Raw genomic sequence first — 15,608 nt, 5'->3', positions numbered from 1 at the left:
ACCATCCAGAGACAGAGAAGCAGTTTCAGCGACAGGTTACTATCGATGCAATGCTCCTCAGACAGGATGAAGAGGTCAATACTCCCCAATGCCATTAGGCTTTACAATTCAACCGCCAGGACTTAAGAACTTTTTAAAAGCTATTATTAATGCTTTTTGAGATAGTGATTTAGATGCATATCATATTTTTTACTGAGTTAAGTATTGTATGTAATTAGTTTTGCTACAACAAGTGTATGGGACATTGGAAAAAAAGTTGAATTTCCCCATGGGGATGAATAAAGTATCTATCTATCTATCTATCTATCTATCTATCTATCTATCTATCTATTTAGAGAATCATGGTCTGATTAGGAACAGTCAGCATGTCTTTGTGAAGGGCAGATCGTGCCTAACAAGCCTGATAGATTTCTTTGAGGAGGTGACCAGGCATATAGATGAGGGTAGTGCAGTGGATATGATCTACATGGATTTTAGTAAGGCATTTAACAAGGTTTCACACAGTAGGCTTATTCAGAAAGTCAGAAGGCATGGGATCCAGGGAAGTTTGGCCAGGTGGATTCAGAATTGGCTTGCCTGCGGAAGGCAGAGGGTCATGGTGGAGGGAGTACATTCAGATTGGAGGGTTATGACTAGAGGTTTCCCACAAGGATCTGTTCTGGGATCTCTACTTTTTGTGATTTTTATTAACGACTTGGATATGGGGGTAGAAGGGTGGGTTGGCAACTTTGCAGATGACACAAAAGTTGGTGGTGTTGTAGATAGTGTAGAGGATTGTTGAAGATGGCATAGAGACATTGATAGGATGCAGAAGTGGGCTGAGAAGTGGCAGATGGAGTTCAACCCAGAGAAGTGTGCGGTGGTGCACTTTGGAAGGACAAACTCCAAGGCAGAGTACAAAGTAAATTGCAGGATTGTGGAGGAGCAGAGGGATCTGGGGGTACATGTCCACAGATCCCTGAAAGTTGCCTCACAGGTAGATAGGGTAGTTAAGAAAGCTTATGGGGTGTTAGCTTTCATAAGTCGAGGGATAGAGTTTAAGAGTTGCGATGCAATGATGTGGCTCTATAAAACTCTGGTTAGGCTACACTTAGAGTACTGTGTCCAGTTCTGGTCATCTCACTATAGGAAGGATGTGGAAGCATTGGAAAGGGTACAGAGGAGATTTACCAGGATGCTGCCTGGTTTAGAGTGTGTGGATTACGATCAGAGATTAAGGGAGCTAGGGCTTTACTCTTTGGAGAGAAGGAGGATGAGAGGAGACATGATAGAGGTGTACGAGATATTAAGAGGAATAGACAGAGTGGACAGCCAGTGCCTCTTCCCCAGGGCACCACTGCTCAGTACAAGAGGACATGGCTTTAACGTAAGGGGAGGGAAGTTCAAGGGGGATATTAGAGGAAGGTTTTTCACTCAGAGGGTGCTTGGTGCATGGAATGCACTGCCTGAGTCAGTGGTGGAGGCAGATACACTAGTGAAGTTTAAGAGACTACTAGACAGGTATATGGAGGAACTTAAGGTGGGGTTTATATGGGAGGCAGGGTTTGAGGATCGGCACAACATTGTGGGCTGAAGGGCCTGTAATGTGCTGTACTATTCTATGTTCTAAATACCCTGGTCAGAGAATTGGGTTTGTCAAAGGCAAAAGCAGAATTACTGGGTTCAACACTGCAAGGATGAATCTACTGCCACCAGGCACAAAATTTTCCGTGAAGCATTTCAATACTTGAGACAGATGTTTTCCAGAACAACTTATGCCAAGATTAGGGCAGACATTTTTGTTGGTCCACAAATCAAACAGATCATCTATGACAGGCAATTCGAAAAGCTTCTAGTGGAACTGGAGAAAATCGCATAGAAGTCAATCAAGAATGTTGTTGAAATTTTTCTTGGCAACGACAGAGCTCCAAACTACGTGCAGCAGGTTGCCAACATGCTTCAAGCATACAAAACCATGAAATGCAACTTGTCACTAAAGGTTTATTTACTGCATTCCCGCTTAGGCTTCTCCCCGCAAATCTTGGCGCTGTCAATGGTGAGCGTGGTGAAAGGTTTCACCAGGATATTGCCGGCCGGGTCGTGGAGAAACTGTATCCGGGCAACTGGGATCTATCAATGCTGGCTGATTATCATTTGACACTTAAACGAGAAGCCCCAGACACCGAGTACTGTTACGTACTCGTGACACGTGACAGTGGTACCCTTATCACGTGACTGGGATTGAAGCTATACTGGACTTGAGGTAATGGTCTTGTGATGGTGGAGTGATGTCATTTTCCCGCCAGTAGAGGTCATGTGACAGGTTTTTTTTACAGGGTATAAAAGGAGGACCCCTCCCTGTGAGGAGGGGCAGTTCGTGGCTGGATTTGCCATGTTGACTTCAGGCCACTGCGTGATTTAATGTTATGACGCAGTTTAGTTGAAAGATGAAGTTTTATCTAATGCCTAAAGTTTAAAAGGTCATTGCCAGCAGTTTCTCTACAATACTGCTAGTTGAGAATCAGTGGAGAGTGAAGATCGGAGTTCGGGAGTTAAAGATCGAGGAGAATCGATTTCGACGGTGAAACAGGTTCGACCTTGTTTGATCCTTATTCGGAAGGAATTCGTTGACTGTTCTTATGTTAATCCCTGTGAAATAGCAGAAAGGATTGGGAATAGTTCTGTAAAGGAAAGGTCAGTGCCTTTAAGCCGTTTCGTTTCGTAAATTCTTCGTGGGAAAAAGTTCGATCTTGGGAACCGAAGCAACACGACGGAAAAGAGAATTTAAATCGTCTTAAAAAGTCTCTCCCTTAAATGGACTGTGAGCATTTTGAACTTTTGGCGATATTACTTTGAAGAACTGTTTTTGCCACATCGCTTTAAGAACTGTTTAAGCTTCAAAGCTTTAAGAACTGCTCAAGTTGCCGCACAGCAGCTGACTTCCGGTTACGTCAGTGATATGTTTATTTTTTGGGGGTTTGTTTTCAGTGTTTAATAAACGTGTTATTTGCTATATAAAACCCCCTGCCTAACTCATATTTATTGTTGTCTGAATCCGTAACAGTACAAACAAAAATCATCAACGTAACTGTGGTGAACTACATATACCTGTCTGGACACGCCCCTCTGCTGACTGCTCCTGTGGCTCCTCCCACAGATCCCTGTATAAAGGCGGTTGGAGGCACTGCTCCTCCCTCAGTCTCCAGGATGTTGTGTGATGGCCTCTTGCAGCTGATAAAAGCCTATCGTTTACCTCCCGTCTCCGAGAGTTATTGATGGTGCATCAGTAACATTTCAAGCTTATTTAAACTACTGCAAAGATTCAGCGCCATTATACAATTAAACGCATTATATCAAATATAAGTTAATTTCTTGTTTCTCCAAATTCCTGCGTGATACAAGTAATCTGACATATTTATTTCAGCTGCAGGCGATCTATCATAACCCAAAAAAAATTCTGAGGAAGCAACACTTTTGTGGGAAAAATGCCGCCCAGTGCTATTTTTCTGTTTTCCAGAAACCTGCCATGTGCCTTCTGCCATACAACTGCGATCACCCAATACCACCTCCGTCTTCTCTGTCGCTTCCAGCCATCTCTAACCGCTTTCCCGTCTGAGGGGAAACTCCTAGCAACAGGCTCAGTCCTTTATCCAGCTCCTGTGATAACACCTCGACCGTACTTCTACTAAATCAGGTTCTTTAAATACTGCAGGTGGTCGGAGCTGTCTAGAATTGACCCCAAAATGCAGCGCAGTTTAAATGTTGGGAATTCAATAAAGTAAGCGGCAGGTGCTTGTATTTCATGTCGCTCGTTAGTTACACCGTTAAGCTCCAATTTATGCCAACAAGGTTAAACCAGACGCTGGACTAAAAGGCATTCGAAACACGCCTGACATGAAAAAAATATATAACCGTGCACGATTCACTGAAAAGCTCACGAAGTGCCCGGTCCAATTTCCCGATGGGCGCAATTTAAGCCGGAACTGATCATCAGCAAGACGTTCAAATGGCGCTACATGATTTGCGCTGATCGGTCGGATTTTCAGGTTAATGTGGGCGACTCCTAGTGGAACAGCTTCAAGTAACAACCTATCTGGCATTTGCAGTGCTGGGGCATTCATTAGTTACCTACAGATGGAGTAATGCCAGTTAAGTTGCAGTTCAAAGCAGTTGTCTGTTATTCCAATTACTACTATTTTTGCCTTATATTTCCCCGAAAGTATGACATTTTCGAATGCCACTTAACAATCAATCTAGATTAACCGTTTCTTTTCCTAGTTAATTTGACTGCTTTGCGATAAAATGGGGTTACAGTGCCATAAGATACTATCGCTATATCGCGCGAGGGTATTGTACTGAGATGCGACATGTAGCTTGGTCTCGGCTCTGTGCTGTTGAGTTCTGAATCCCAGCGCTGAGTGGCGGTGTCACATCACTTAGACTCTCGTTCTCCGCAGCCTCAGCCATCTCATTCACTGAAGTCTTGCTGATTCACTGCTTCGTGCAGTCACAAAAGGGGGTGGGGAAATCACAGGCAACATTCACACACACACACACGCGCGGAAAAGATCCGGTAAATGCAGCGCCAGTCGCACCTTTCAGGCGGTCATCAGGCTATGGAGAAAGAAAAGTTATAGGACCCCCCACCTCGGCTGCGTTTGGCCATCTGGCGCAGCTTCGCTAGTCCGGGGTCTGCCTCCTCGCCCGCCTTGCACTAGGGACTGCGTTGAAGAAATGTAACAGAGCTTTTCACTCCACGAACATTGTCCTGGGTTTCTTGGAACCCACGGCTGGACAGAGGACCCTCTGTTGCCATGCTGTAACCACAGCTGGGGGGAGGCTGCCCGCCCGAGTTGCAGTGCAGTAAGTTGTCGGTGAGCGGGGATGGACCTCGGCAGCGTGAGGGGAGCCAGGTGTAGAAACCACTAGACCACAATCAGATCTAGGTACGGGTTGGAGGACTCCCCGGGACTCCGAGGAAGAGTGGCCGGCGCGCACAGAAAGAGGAACACTTGTTACCCACGCACCAGGTGAGATATTTTTGTGTTGGAATCGTTTCAGTGGGTTGCGCCGTTTACGTCTGTCTGAAAGGGAAGAATTATAATTGCCTGGAATTCGGTCCCTTACAAAAATGTTTTCATGGTTCGTCATTGATTCGCTGGGCTGCAGCTTTTCCGTTTGTGGTGGAAATGCCTTTACTCTGCGCGATCGGCATTCGCCGGTTAAACCGGGGCAGCCTTCATTACGCTTTGGCTTAAAACTCCCTCATATTTGTGACTGTGATAGTGGCTGATTGCTAGCAAGTCAGAGTACTTTATTTTCTAAATACCATACTATAGGTTTAAAGGGAATCTTGGAAGGTAACGCAGCACTCGTGAATTTCAAACTTTTTAGTAGGAAGAGAAGAAAAGGGTTGCAGTAAAATTTTAATGACATGCACCCCACTCTGAGATTCCAGTCTCTTCTGAAGTAAAACGCCAGTAACAAGGACCAGTTTCCTGATGTTCAGATGCTCGTGATCTTGTTCGAAGTGGGTTAACGGCTGACAATCACTTCCTCAAAGGGGAGGGGGCATATAAAGTCGGTGATGTTTGTCTTAAGTTTGTGTCTTTTAAGATTGGGAGTCATTTTGTTTGAGCTTTCGAGACGCACCAGTTTAAATCCTATTACAGCATTGGTGAGTCTCGGCGGCATCGCTGTGTGAGCGTGGCCGGTTCCGGCGCTTTTGGGTTGGCATGGCATTCACCGATGGAGGTTCTGTATATTTTCAATTTGTTCACCTCCAGTTTTAGTGAGAAATTGTCGTTCAGAGCAGGTTTAGTAGATTTCCACTAATCAGGGCGCCTGACTGAGAATCTGACTCGCACAGATTTGTGGCAGGCACGTTAATGACCTGACGAGGGACGCTGAATAATTCAGGAGGCTCTCGGCGTGAATAGGCAAAGGTGTCAAGAATAGTGAAAGGCAAAATGATGTCAGAGAAAGGAGTTTACTTCCGATTGAAGTCGACATCAGACTCGTTTCTTAACGCGCTTAATGTATTGCTGACCTACTGACATCTGTCAGTAATGGGAAGAGTAACATTGTGAGAGATCACCGCATTCCGCTTTACCTCCCGGACCTGAAGAACACAACTGTCAATAAAGGAAGATGGGAACACTGACATTGTTTTCAGTTTTCCCTCCATCTCCTCATTAATTTTGAAAAGTTAGCTCTTTTCTATCGCAAAGGTTGCAAGGAGGAAACAGCAAGCCGGAAGTCTTTCTTTCCCGTCAATGATCCTAAGGTGAGATGGGGCCAATGGGTAGCTGATATAGAGCTTCACCGTTTCAAGAGGTTTCGCCCATAATGAGGCTCTCTTTTCCTGCACTGAAGGTTCGTCACGTTTTGTTTCTTTGCTGCGTGCCAGATTCACAGCTAACATCTGGAAAGCAACAAGGAACTACTTTCATCAAATGTCATCTGGGTTGTAACTCGTGATTGGTTACAATTCTCGATTAAATTTAGGCTAAGTAGGGCACGTGGTTATAATTGTACAGAGAGCCCTGTTACAGAGCGGTGACAGGAACGCTGAGGATAATTTATTTAGGTGATTGGTTGTTGGTCTGTTCGTCAACTCGATTTACCCACCGTATCTCTTGTGAGATGTCGCATCCCGATAAGAGATCTTAAATCGCAATGAACTCAGTGCCCGCAACGATTAGGAGAAGGAAATGCACGTTTCTGCTACTCCTTTTTGGAATATCCTTCCTACTTTCACTCTCACACTCGAACTCGTTCTTGATTCCTCATTAGAAAAACAAGACTTCTGAACGAGACTTTCTGAATATATCGTTTTAAGCAGTGCCAGGCATCTCTCTTCATTCTGAACGCAAAGTACGAACGGTAGCATCCCAGTGCCTTCCCAATTAAAGTCTTCAAACTCCGACATCATTGTGTCGGACGCACGCACAGGGACTGGCATTTGATTACTTTTGAAGGGTGTGTTAATCGCGCGCACACATACTTGATAGGTATGACAGTGGGCTGCATATACCCATCATCTGGCGTGTTTTGATTCAGACGAAGCTGAACTGAAGCACTCCAAGGTGCGTGTTCAAAATTCAAAGCTGTGCACTCTGCTGGAGGCTCTGAGCACCTGAATGCTCCTTCCTTTCTCTGTCTTCAAAGCACACACGTCAGTATTGCGTTTAATGCTTTCATTACTAAATGTAACTTTACATTAAGGAAATACTCTGATATGCTTCTTGTACTCCAATTTGAGGACTCCTACTTTCCCAAGTTCATTGCCTATCCACTTAATCTAATCATAGGCTCTCTGAACCGAAGGAATTTCTGTTCTAACCTTTGATGTTTCTCTTGTGTCTTAAATCTGACTTGACAGTGGGACTCAATTTGCACCTTATTTGGAGCTTCAGTTTGGTTTCAAAATTCTATATGATAATTATGAGCAAGTGTGGGTGCATGTATTTCCCATCCATTAAAATTTAGTAATTATAGAACATGTTGATGCAGCTAATCAAAATCTTTGCTTCGGTATTAGCACACATGAAACGTGTGACTTTTTTTCTCTGTTGTGGTCATTAGTAGTTTAGTCACAAATTAACCTAAAGCATGATTTTATTTGTAAGTGTCTGCAGGAAATAATTTACAAATCATTAATTCACTTGGCAAAATATTCTGATACTGCAGCCCAACGTGGTTATTATTCACAAGTGAATAGCAAGGCAGCACGTATTAATGAGTTGCATGGAGAGATAATTTCACACAATCGTCTTTTCTGTCCTTGTTGAGTATTAGTTCTTATGCTGGAAATTGATATTCAGAACATTTAAACAAGTGATGACGGCAGATTTCCCAATCATTCAAGAACACCCTATAGTTTGACAAGGAAGGTGAAAATAGTCTTTTAAAGGTAGAGTGTACAAATAAAGATGTGTGAGGGGAAGAACAAAATTATCTCTTTTTCCCCATTTCATCACTACTACATTTATTAATTTTATCAGTCAGAAATGGAGTGAGATTGTGCAAGGCCACACATGATGATTTTGATCTTGCTGTAATGTGGGAGAACAAGTTAATGCATCTTGTTGAGGATGCAAATACTTTATAATGTTACTAACATAAGAAATAGGAGCAGGAGTCGGCCATCGAGTCTGCTCCACCATTCAGTAAGATCATGGATGATCTGGCCATGGACCAATCTCCACCTACCTGCCCTTTCCCCATAACCCTTAATTACCCTACTATGCAAAAGTCTATCCAACCTTGTCTTAAATATATTTACTGAGGTATCCTCCACTGCTTCACTGGGCAGAGAATTCCACAGATACCAAGGACAGAACCCAAGTGTTTTGGAAAGATCAAGATGTGGATAGGTAGTATGGAAGTGGGAGGGAATTCGATTGAGAGATGAAGATATTATGGATAAGAGTTTGAGCAGTGGGGTAAAGCAAACAACGTTGTGTAGACAGCAACAGTGAGTTTTGATGATAAGCTCACCCAGGGCTTGAATGACATTCATCATTGGGTGGGTAATGGTGATATTTTGGTGGCTTTTATAGGACCCAGACATAATCTGACCAAATATGAAGTTGAAAAAGTTGTTCCTCATTTGCAAATTCATGTGAGACAAAAAAATCTGGCAATGCAGAAATGGCTGTGGAAGGAGAAGTACATTATTTATATAACACCTTTCAGATCCTTTTCAAAATGTTCCAGACTGCAGTCATTGTGGCAATGTAGGAAACAAAGTCTCTAATTTATGTCCAGGAATCGCTGTACACAGAACCCAGTGCATGATCCAAACTCTTTAAATGAGTGTAGTCACTTAATGTTTGATTTTTCAGATTAGTGCACTTGGACCTTTTTGCCCAGAAGAGAGTACAAAGCTTTAGTGTCTCAACTTAGAGACAACACCTGCACACCATTGCAATCTTCTGATAATGTTAGCCAAGATTTACATACAAGTTACTTAAGATGATTTGAACATAAAATTCCTCAGCTCAAGGGGTGCTATTTAACTAAGTCACAGTTGGCGAATGAGTTGAGGTGATAATGGAAAGGTTACAAGGGGTGTTCTCAGTATACCCATTAAACTAATTAATAGCCTACAAATAATATTTCCAAAAAGTAACATACAAACCAGGCACAGGAGAAGTGGGTTGGCCCCTTGATAAGCTACAGAATGGCTGCAGTAGACTGGAAGCAAAGCCAATGCTGGGATGGTCTGAAGACAAAAGGACAAGTTGTTGGTTCTGCGAGCTGAGTCATTAAGTTTGGGCAAAGAGAAAATGGCACTTAGAAACTGTATCCAGGACAGTCAAAAAGAAAATTGCTTTAAGTATCTGTGACAAAACCAAGTACTTCCAGACTAAAATTTATATTCATTGGATTTAGGTCAAAACTGCTTGATCAAGAACTTTTAAGGGTAAGTATGCTAAGAATTGGATGGTAGCTGGAAAGTTGGAGCTGGAAATAGGTGGAAGTTTTGAAAAAAGAAGCAGTTTTTTTTGGGCAGTGGGACAGCTTGTCCAAACACTATTATTTACCACATTATGGAACAGTTAGACAGGGGCAGTTAATTGTCTGTTCAGTACCTGCGAAGCAAAAGCAAGGAATGGTAGAATGTTCAAAACACAAGGAAGCAAGTTTCACTTGGAATGGGTCTGATGGAAATGGCTTATGTTTGAAGCAAAATTGAGACTGTTCCCCCACCCATGCAATTTACACCCTCCACATGTACGACTGGAAGAACGTAGCTAAGGTTTTCACAGAGGACTTTAGTTTTTTTTCTTCTCAAATCATCTACAAAACTCTTTTAAGATGAGAGGTAATGCAAGGAAATAATCTTGCCTAAACAGAGCATTTGAATTAACCTCAAATATTTTCTGCCAGCCGGATGGAATGTTTACTTTTTTCAGAAAAACCATTTAAGGATATTGATTATTTAAGTGATGTTTGACATGTCTGTATCAGACTCTTCTGCCTATTGTTTAATTGAGTTTATAGTGTGTGTGTGTGTGTGTGTGTGTGTGTGTGTGTGCAAAGTCTGCATAAGTTTGTTCGGTAGCCCAGACCACATCATTCAAACCAGCCTCTCTTCCATTGACTCTGTCTACATACCCCACCTTGGCGAAACAGCCAAGGACCCCTCCCACCCAGGTCTTCCTCTTCTTCTGCTTCCCTCCCTGATGGCAGAGGCTACAAAAACTTGAGAACGTGTACCGTTAGGCTCAAGGACAGCTTTTGTCCTGCTGTTATCAGATTCCAGAACAGACTGTTTGTATGCTAAATATGAACTTTTGATCTCTTAGTCTACCTTGTCATGGCATTTGCACTTATTTTGCTTACCTGCACTGCACTTTCTCTATAATTGTTGCACCATATTCTGCACAATGATATTCCTCATTTTTATTACCACAAGGTAAATTGTGGAATGATCTTTCTGGATAGCATACAGACAAAAGCTTTTCACTGTCTCTCAGTATACAGTGGCATGCAAACGTTTGGACACCCCGGTCAAAATTTCTGTTACTGTGAATAGTTAAGTGAGTAGAAGATGAACTGATCTCCAGAAGTCATAAAGTTAAAGCTGAAACGTTCTTTTCAACATTTTAAGCAAGTTTAGTGTATTATTGTTGTTTTGTACAATGTTAGAGTGAAAAAAAGGAAAGGAGCACCAGGCAAAAGTTTGGGCACCCCAAGAGATTTGAAATCTTAGATAACTTTTACCAAGGTCTCAGACCTTAATTAGGTTGTTAGGGCTAAAGCTTGTTCACAGTCATCATTTGGAAAGGCCAGGTGATGCAAATTTCAAAGCTTTATAAATACCCTGACTCCTCAAACCTTGTCCCAACAATCAGCAGCCATGGGCTCCTCTAAGCAGCTGCCTAGCACTCTGAAAATTTAAATACATGATGCCCACAAAACAGGAGAAGGCTATAAGAAGATAGCAAAGCATTTTCAGGTAGCCATTTCTTCAGTTCGTAGTGTAATTAAGAAATGGCAGTTAACAGGAACAGTGGAGGTCAAGTTGAGGTCTGGAAGACCAAGAAAACTTTCCAAGATAACTGCTTGTAGGATTGCTAGTAAGGCAAATCAAAACCTCTGACTGCAAAAGACCTTCAGGAAGATTTCGCAGACTCTGGAGTGGCAGTGCACTGTTCTACTGTGCAGCGACACCTGCACAAATATGACCTTCATGGAAGAGTCATCAGAAGAAAACCTTTCCTGCATCCTCACCACAAAATTCAGCGTCAGAAGTTTGCAAAGGAACATCTAAACAAGCCTGATGCATTTTGGAAACAAGTCCTGTGGACTGATGAAGTTAAAATAGAACTTTTTGGCCGCAATGAGCAAAGGTATGTTGGGAGGAAAAAACGGTGTAGAATTTCATGAAAAGAATACCTCTCCAAAGCATAAGTCATCGATTATGCTTTGGGCTTGTGTTGCAGCCATTGGCACGGGGAACATTTCACTGGTAGAGGGAAGAATGAATTCAATGAAATATCAGCCAATTCTGGAAGCAAACATCACACCGTCTGTGGGGGAGAAAGAAGATGAAGAGAGGATGGCTTCTACAATCGGATAATGAACCTGAACACACCTCAAAATCCACAATGGACTACCTCAAGAGGCGCAAGCTGAAGGTTTTGCCGTGGCCCTCACAGTCCCCCGACCTAGACATCATTGAATATCTGTGGATAGACCTCAAAAGAGCAGTGCATGCAAAATGGCCCAAGAATCTCACAGAACTAGAAGACTTTAGCAAGGAAGATTGGACGAAAATCCCCCAAACAAGAATTGAAAGATTATTTCCCACAGAAAGTGGCTACAGAAAGTGTTTACAAGCTGTGATACTTGCCAAAGGGGGTGTTACTAAGTACTGACCATGCAGGATGCCCAAACTTTTGCTTCAGGCCCTTTTCCTTTTTTGTTATTTCCATCTTTTACAGTTTCAAAATAAAAAAAGTAATCTCGCTTAAAATACTAAAGAAATGTGTCATCTTTAACTTTGTCTTTTGGAAATCAGGTCATCTTTTACTCGCTTAGCTATTCACAGTAACATAAATTTTGACCAGGGGTGCCCAAACTTTTGCATGTCACTGTATGTGACAATGATGAATCATAAAATACTCTGGATGATTTTTGTGTGCAATTCCTTGTATATTTTGCAACTGACAACTTTTAAGGTATAAATAAGCATGCCACATTAATTCTGTTATGATCAGAAGTCACTGAGAAGATATTTTACTGGCTTCATAAGCAAGCAGGTGTAGATACATGATTACCAAATATATCACGTTTTCTCAGCACTTACTGAGCTGACAGTTTTTTAAGCCTTAATTGAAATAGTGTGCAATAAACATTGGAATTTCCAATGAAAATTAATTCTGGCTGTCCTATATTTGAAAAGTTATTCAAATGCTCCTTAGTAGAATTCTCCTGGTACTTTATTTCTGTTTTCTGATATTGTAGATTGGTTTCCCTTTCATACCACACTTTCATGACTATAAAATGGTGCTTCAATCTGCTTTGTTAATTTGCTGTGTTGGCTTAAAGTAAAACTTTGAACAGATAGCTGGAAAAAGTCAAGGACAAGGGTCGAGTAGAGAAGTGTCTTAGTTGTTGCTAGGTAGTAGAATATGCGAAGGCTGTCATTTTCTGGCGTAAAGACTTTTTGGATTGAAGCAATCAAAAGTGGACTTAACAAAGGCCCAACTAATAATCTGCTAGTCACAAATAATTCCCACTTGTGAAGTTCTTTGTGGGATCACCTTTGATACAGCAGAAGAATCAACACTGATTTATAAGAAGAATACTGTGACTGTGAACTGAAATACCCTGAGCCATGTATCCAAATTGAACTGGCTATAGTTAGTGTGAAATAGCCGCATTCAGCAAAAGGCAAAGGAATGGCATTGGATGCGTATCCTTATCTGGCAAAGGACAATGGGATAATGCCCCCTGTATGTTGGGCCAGAGCCAAAGAAAGGTGGACCCAGGAGAACCTGATCAACTAGAAACAACAGAATCGAAGACTAGCAATGCAGAACTGATGAGGAAAAAGGGTAAGAATGAAGAATTTCAAAGGCCAGGCAGCAAGAACTTAGGACACTGATGAACATAAACTCTGGGGAGACCAAAGTATTGCAAGGAAGGACCACGTGCGTAGGGTAGGGGAAAACGAAGGTGAATTATTTGGCAAAAAGGAGATGCTTTTTTTGGTGGTGTAAGTGAGAGAAGTAGTTTGGGTGAGTACTAGCCAAAAAAAAAAACAATAAAATTCAGGAACTGATGACTCAGGGCCAACATAACTTAGGTGTATTTCATATAATAAAATAGATGCAGTAAAGTTGCTAGATTGAATTAATTAGGATTTGTTTGATTCATTTACCTAACCTGTTAGTTGACCAAGATCAGGGTTAACAGCTGATATATGTAACAATAAACTTATTACAGTACAGAATATTTAATTGGAAAATATTCCATACGCTTAACTGAAGGATACGTGCCAAAAATTCACCCTGAGCCAAAGGAACAGTAATGGGCAGAGAAATTTGGAAAGGCCACTTTGTCCTAATTTCTGGGTTATAATGTGATTGCAGCAATTATAATATTTTCAGTCAGAAATCACCATTACATATTCTTAAGGGCTATTTCTATTGTTCTGTTATCAGACTAATGATATATGATAGGACTTTGTAACTGTAATACTTTATTCTACATCTCCTTATTATTCGCCTTTGTCTTGCCTCAATGTGCTGATGTGATGAAATGATCCATTTGGATGGCAGGTAAAACAAAAGTTTTTCACTGAACCTCAATACTGTACATGCCAGAATAATAAACCAATATCAATTGTAAATGGCTTGTCAAATGCTCAAGAATGTTGTGTGGAAAATTGGGTCTTTTTGTTCTGAGGTGCATCTGCTGTTGGTCATTTTTTAGGTCATGTACATTTAATAGTGCTGTGTTCCTGCAACAGCATAGAGGGATATGGTAGAATAATGGTTATGTTCCTGAACTAAAATTCTAAGTTCTAGACCATTGATTCAGAGATAAGATTTTGACTCTGGCCAGAGATGAAGAGGAATTAAAATTCAAGTAATTAAACCTGTAATTTAAATAAGTCCTAATGCCCAGTGTTTTGACCATCAGTACATTTTGTTATAATGGGTTTATGACCAGTTTACGCATTGATGTGCTGTGCGACAAACTTTTAAGATGCAATTAAAGATTAAAGTTGACATCCTAGGCTATAAGGTTACTTTTACATTTGAATATTGGTAATTTTTGCTTCTATCTGATTGCACTTGTTACTGAATTCCTTAATCTACCATTGTCATCTCTATTATTTTGTTCTGTGTTCCCTTTATTCATGTCCCGATCTTCAGTCTCCAAATTATCTAATGCACCATCTCTGGCAATAGGGCATGTTTGCTTATTTTATACCTTTCTTTTGACTTCCCATAGATGCTCAGTGTTTCCACCTCTTTCTGCTTTTATTTCAAATTCCAGCATGTGGATTATTTGATTTTCAATGAAATTATTCGACCATATCCCTAGACAGTCCGTAGACTTGCAGTATATCACCGGATATTACCATAGCTCCTTGTGAATACCCAAAACATCTGCTCATTTTTTCCCCATTCTTTCTGCCTTTCCAATTTCTTCTTCAACACTAAAATTGTTCTGAAGACAGACTTTTTATCTAAATTCTCACAGAAGTTGAATTTCTGGTCTTTGTATTGATATCTGAAGCAGATTGGGAAATGCTGGGTTTTATAGTACTGGGTTATGCTGGTACAGCCTAGCTGGATTGTATGATGACACGAGTCTGGAAACTGGAGCAACAAATCATATGTTAGAGGAACTTGGGTAGAGAAATATCTGGGGGGAGTGGAAAGAATTCATCAGTGATTGGACTGAGGAACAGTAAAAGCTGAGGGGCCGATTGAACCAGATAGGGGAGGGGCAGGGGTGGAGTTGAAAGACAGAGACAGATACATGATAGATGTAAGGAGACAAAAAACAGATGTTGGGGAGAAGGGAGAATGAAGGAGGAGGCAGTTAGGAGGTAATAAACATGGATTCAATGGCTAGGTCAAATGCAGCCAGGCTATTAACTTTGCAGAGCACCTACACTTGTCTTAAATGGCCATCCCAAGCTGCCAGGATCATACACTGGACTTGTTTCACCACCAACCCTTTCCTCTTTACTATGGCTATCATGCCATATCACCCTTAGTCCACATACTGTGTTTCAACTTGAAACATCACCATTCCCCCTCTCCCCACAATCTGCTGTTCATCCAGCAATTTGTAGTCGGAGTTGTGTGGTATAAATAAATCTGTAAATCAAAGACGGCATTCTGCACAGAAAACGTTGGCAAAGAATGAAGTAAATCCTGAAAGCCACATGTTATCCTTATGTTCTAAATCCACTTCCATTTCCCTAACATTTTTTGTTACTCATAATCCAGGATACCCTTTCCCTAACCTTCTCAACGTCGGTTAAATTCCCATTCATCCCCAACTTGGAATCACTGCATTCTGTTTCTTTAGATTTTGTCAACTACGACCAATGTCCAAGAATTATGTTCCTGGTTTTTTCCCCTCCTGTT

At 41.5% G+C, this 15,608-nt stretch overlaps 1 protein-coding gene across 4 annotated transcripts in view; it reads left to right on the top strand.

Annotated features, from left to right (window-relative positions):
* Window positions 1-4,507: 4,507 nt before the first annotated feature.
* The window catches only part of sntg1 (syntrophin, gamma 1), a 435,268-nt gene continuing 424,167 nt past the window's right edge, over window positions 4,508-15,608 (top strand). For all 4 annotated transcript variants that reach the window (XM_073042629.1, XM_073042607.1, XM_073042638.1 and 1 more), the window contains exon 1: window positions 4,508-5,009. The gene's annotated coding sequence lies outside the window, so the exon portion shown is untranslated. The remainder of the gene's footprint in view (window positions 5,010-15,608) is intronic.

This window comes from Hemitrygon akajei, chromosome 1 (genome assembly GCF_048418815.1).
Source record: "Hemitrygon akajei chromosome 1, sHemAka1.3, whole genome shotgun sequence".
Taxonomy (NCBI): Eukaryota; Metazoa; Chordata; class Chondrichthyes; order Myliobatiformes; family Dasyatidae; genus Hemitrygon; species Hemitrygon akajei.
This window is presented reverse-complemented; position numbering and strand designations above follow the sequence as displayed.